The following is a 5,555-nucleotide window of genomic DNA, read 5'->3' on the forward strand; positions in this document are numbered from 1 at the left end:
CGATAGTTGCTTTGATCATACAAATAACTCTCTGTCTGAAGATGTCTGGCAAGTGAGTTTTAAACCAAATTTGCCAAAGCCAAGGGGAGCCCTAGTGCCTAATGCCATTCAATCGTGTGCTTGTTCTTAGTGAGAAGAGAGGTCTGTCACTGTTCCAGCTTTTAAGAGGTTGTATCCTACTTGGAGAAATGCAGTTTCTTCTCTTCAGTAAGGCTTCAGAGAGGTAGCCTGTGCTTTGGAAATGTCCATAAAAGCTTTGTTCACAGAGGTTTGATCTGCACTTTGTTTTTTACAGCGAATGCAGTCTGTTATCAATATGCTGTCTGTTCCAGACAAAATTGGTTTTGATCACACAATTAACTCTCTCTCTTAAGTTTCCTGGTTTCCACCCAATGTTACCCAAGCTAAGGTGAGCCCAGGTGTCAAAGGCCATTGCTTGTTCTGCATGCTTGTTCTCAGGGAGAAGAGAGGTTTCCCACTGCTCCAGCTTTTCACCAGCAATGTCTCGCTTTGAGTGAAATGCTGTTTCTTCTTGTCTAAAGTAACGATTCTCAGAGCTAGCCACGAATGTGCTTTTAAAATATCCATGAAAGCTTCCTTCTCAGAAGTTTGCTGTGCACTTGGTTTCTAGTATCGAATGCAGTCTGCTGCCAATATGCTGTCTATTCCAGCCAATATTTGTTTTGATAACACAATTAACTCTCTCTCTCTCTCAAGATTCCTGGCAAGTGAGCTTCCACCCAAACGTTCCCCAAGCTAAGGTGAGTCCAGATGTCAAAAACCATTCAAGTGTGTTCTTGTTCTCTGTGAGAAGAGAGGTTTGCCACTGGTCCACATTTTCACTGGGAGTATCCTGCTTGGAGTGAAATACTATTTCTTTTTCTCTGGAGTCAAAATGCTCAGAGCTAGTCACAAATGTGCTTCAAAACCCTGCACAAAAGCTTCCTTCCTGGAGGATTGATCTGCACTTTGTTCCTTGTAGTGTGTACAGTCGTTGACAAGGTGCTATCTTTTCCAGCCAATTCTTGTTTTGATCACACATCTAACTCTCTCTCTCTCTCTGAATAAGCCTGGCAAATGAGCTTTTAGCCAAATGTGCTCCAAGCCAAGGGGATCCCACATGCAAAAAGCCATTCAAGTGTGTGCTTGTTTTCAGGGAGAAGAGAGATTTGGCATTGCTCTGGATTTTTCCCAGCAGTATCCCGCTAGAAGTGAAATGCAGTTTCTTCTTCTGTTCAGTAAGGCTTCTGTCAGCTAGCCATGAACGTGCTTTTCAAATGTCCATGTACGCTTCCGGCCAGGAGGTTTGATCTGCACTTTGCTTTCTATAGTGAATGCAATCTGCTTCCAATTTGCTATCCAGGCCACACAATACTTGTTTCGATTGCACAAGTAATTCTCTCTGAAAATGACAGGCAAATGACCTTTTACCCAAATGTGCCCCAAGTCAATGGGTATACACGTGCCATAAGCCATTCAAGTTGTTGCTTGTTCTAAGTGAAAAAAAAGGTTGGAAACTCCTCCAGCTTCACACCAGCAGTAATCTTCTTGGAGTGAAATGCAGTTTCGTCTTCTCTTCAGTAAGGCTTCTCAGAGGTAGCCATGAATGTGCTTTTCAAAGGTCCTTGAAAGATTTCTTCCCAGAGGTTTGATTTGCACATGGCTTTGTAAAGTGAAAGCAGTCTCTTGCCAGTGTGCTATCTATTCCACACAATACTTGTGTTGATCACACAAGTATGTCTCCCCGTGAAAATGTCTGGCAGTGAGCATTGAGCCCTTTGTGGCTAAAGTGAAGGTGACAACATGGGCCAGTGTTCATTCACATGTGTGCTTCATCTCAATGAAAAGAGAGGTTGACCAATGCTTTAGCTTTTCATGGCCAGTTTGCTGTTTGGATAAATGCAGTTTCTTCTCTTCAGTAAGGCTTCTTCATAGAGTTCTGATCACACAAGTAACTCTCTCTCTTCAGATACCTGGCAAGTGAGCTTAAGCCAAACATGACCCAAGCTTCAGTGAGGAGAGAGTTTTGCCACCGTTCCAGCTTTTCGCCAGCAGAATCCCTCTTGCAGTGAAACACTATTTCTTCTTCTCTTCAGTAAAGCTTCTAAGAGCTAGCCATGAGTGTCCTCTTCAAACGTCCCTGTGAGCTTCCTTCCCAGAGGTTTGATGTGCACTTTGCTTTGCAGAGTGAATTCACTCTGCTGCCAATGTGCTCTCAGTTCCAGCCAAAACTTGTCATGATTACACAAGTAACTCTCTTTCTCTCTGAGGATCTCTGGCAACTGAGATTTGAGTCCTTTCCATTCCAAGCAAAGGTGAGCCCATGTGCCAATATTCATTCATGTGAGGTCTTCCCCTGCTTCAGCTTTTCACGGCCGGTATGCTGTTTGGAGGGAAATGCAGTTTCTTCTTTTCAGTAAGCGTTCTTCATAGAGTTTTGTTTTTTTTTTTTAACATTCAGGGATCTATTTTAATTCAATTTTAATCCTTATTTCAACCTCATAATTTGATAAGGTACATACATACAGAACCCATATATCCTGAATTACAAAAGAATTTCCATGAGACTGTAACTCAAATCCATCCCTCTAAATCCTAATTCTCTATTGGTAAAATTTTAGCCAACAGTTTTCTTTTCATATGGCCCTTTTCTGAGCCAATTAAACAGATTTTTGTTTCATTTTTATTTACGCTGAATGCAATGTAAAATATAACAAGGTAAAAATAAACATTGTATAAGAAAACTAAAAAAAAAAAAGCGGCTTCCACAGACCCACACAGTTTTCATCAAGTATGTGTTTCCACAATGAATAAGTACTTACAAATATGCAAATAAAACATTACCTTAAACGCTTATCTTGCCAGCAATGCCATTCAATTTTTAGGAAATGCCATTCTTGCTACTGAAAACTTTTTTTTAGGAGCTTCTCCCAAAACTTAACAAATAGTACATTGTAATCCCCAAAAACTCTTAAATCAAAAAATCTTTCCAACGTGGAGGATTCACATGAGAATTTGTTTCTCCAAGAAAATAAGATCATTCTTATTATCGGAAGAAAAGAATATTAAAAGAAATCAGCTTTTAAAACAGATAAACATCTATACCAAAAAAAGGGTATTTTCTTATATCATTCCTTTAAATGAAACCTAAAAAATGTTCACTACAATAATCTCTCAGACTACTTTCATATAAAAACCTCAGAATACATAAAGCACATATTTCAGCTTTCAAAGATGCCATTGAGGTTTCACATATTAAACAGATACAGCATAGCTCACAATGGCACAAATATGCCTAACACATGAACACTATTAATATTTCATCCCTGGTTAACAGTCAGAAAGAACTGCATGGTTTGAAAGGTGCTTTAACTTATGTGTGGTCATTAAAACTCAATAAGTAATTCAAGTATGGTCATATAAAGGCAGGCAATTAATCCAATATCACTATAAAAATCAAAACCATTAAAATAAAGGCAGAAAACTTTGTTTCTCTACCCTTCATTTACATAGGTAGATATCAGGACCTTACTATAGAAAACATAACAATTCTTACATATGGTTTCTCTAGAACATAATGGAGTTTCAGAAACTACAAAAGATGTCAAGACCCATAGTTGGCTTCTTCAAATGCTTTTCTAGCACATTTCAATTCTTCATTCATAGTAAACAAGTCTTTAACCCTAGCAAACTTCCCCAGGTCCTTTTGAATCAAGAAGATATCTTCAACTTGTACTCGACCTTGTCTGCCAATAGACAAGGCCTTGTGAGTCATTTCAGTAATGAACTCTATCACAGTGGATGTTCTTCAAGAGGAGATGTTCTTCAAGAAGATCTACTGACTTAGCATAAGGATTCTTTTCATCTCCAAAGCTATACATCATACATCTCAATTCTTCATAAAAAGGTCTCTGTCTTTTACCCTGTCCACCTTCTGCACCTCCTCTAATTTCATCATTTTCTCCTCAAAAGCAGGGTCTTCCTCCTCATTTGCCACCCCTTCAGCCCACCAGCCTACAGCACCCAGCAGGCTCCCACCCAGCGGGCTTCACTACTTGCACAGCCTCACTTCCAGTGACTTCCACATTAAAGTGAGTTTTGATTGTATTTTATTTTTAACTAAAATACTTAACAGTTTTGTTTTCACATTTCACAATACAAATGAAAACTGCCCCTTTTTGGGGTTTACTTCTTCCCTTCAAAACTATTCTGCCTTTGATAGGAAGGAGGAACAAGTCTTCCTTACCACGCTATTAAGAAAACACCCAGAGTCACAGCACCACGATCTCCTGGTGAAACAGAACAAGTAATATGAAACTGACATAAAGAAAACTCCCCTCTACCCTTATCTGTCTGGTCAAGTCATTCCAGGACGAGTGGCACCAACATGGGACCAGCAGGAGGTCTCATCACTGGGGGCCCAGGCCTCATTGGCATGTGACCTCCCATGGGTGGCCTCATTCCAGGAGCAGGTCCCCCTGGCATCATCCCAGGAGGAGGAGGACCCATCATCGGCATCATGGGAGGGCCCCACACATGGGGTGCTGGCATCATACCAGGATGAGGAGTATCTGGAAGATTGGGGGGAGGTGGAATCATCGCCCCTGCAGGAGGAGGAGCAGAGAATGGAGTAGCAGGTATTTTTCCTTGTTGAAATGCAGCTGTTGTTTTGTCAGGCAGGCTCTGGGCCTGCTCTTCCATCCATCTCTGATAGTTCCCTCACATTCTCTTTGTGCTTCCTCCCACAGCAGTGCATCTTTCTCACAGATGGAGAGTCATGGGTGAGATGTGTATCCCAGAAGTCACAATAAAACTTGGGCATATTCCGTCCTGGCCATTGGCGACTCCTTTCTAATGTGAGTTTTTAAAAAGAAGCCTCCATACCAGTGTGGGAGGAAAGAACGGTAGAGCTGGGGAAAGGAAGTCTGATCTATTGGTAATAAAGCTCCAAGTTCATCCCATCATGGATTTCATAGTCCCCTAGAGACACCTGGTCCTTAAAAATCATGTACCACTTCATAAGGACAATCTTGTTCCAACAGGTGCCAGTTTAGGCTGCAATCAGCTTCTTAAAGTCCCCAATGGTGTCATCGGTGTTGCATTTAACGCTGACCTTCTTCCTCAGGTGGGCGTTGCAAACAACCTTAATCATCCTGGCTGGAGCTCCAAACTCAAACTTCCAACCTGCAGACACCACAACCTCCAGCCTCAAGCGCTCACTGGCAGGCACGTCCAATCTCTACTTCAGCCTTTCAGAGCCTCTTCTAAGAGTTTTTATCACACAAGTACTATCTCTCTCTCTCTCTCTCTCTCTCTCTCTCTCTCTCTCTCTCTCTCTCTCTCTCTGTTCTTTTCTTAGGTAAGGCTTCTGAGAGCTACCTGCAAATGTGCCTTCCAAACCTCCAAGAAAGCTTCCCTTCTGGAGGTTTGATCTGCACTTTACTTTTTAGAGTGAATGAAGTCTTTTGTCAATGTCCACTCTATTCCAGCCGATAGTTGCTTTGATCACACAAAAGTAACTCTCTCTCTGAAGATTCCGGACAAGTGAACTTTCA

At 41.4% G+C, this 5,555-nt stretch overlaps 2 pseudogenes; both read right to left on the reverse strand.

Moving 5' to 3' along the window:
- Positions 1-4,345: 4,345 nt before the first annotated feature.
- LOC128579756 (U1 small nuclear ribonucleoprotein C-like) lies at positions 4,346-4,822 on the reverse strand (annotated as a pseudogene).
- Positions 4,823-4,924: 102 nt separating this feature from the next.
- On the reverse strand, positions 4,925-5,152 carry LOC128579757 (ubiquitin-like protein 5; annotated as a pseudogene).
- Positions 5,153-5,555: the final 403 nt, after the last annotated feature.

This window comes from Nycticebus coucang, chromosome 2 (assembly GCF_027406575.1).
Source record: "Nycticebus coucang isolate mNycCou1 chromosome 2, mNycCou1.pri, whole genome shotgun sequence".
Taxonomy (NCBI): domain Eukaryota; kingdom Metazoa; phylum Chordata; class Mammalia; order Primates; family Lorisidae; genus Nycticebus; species Nycticebus coucang.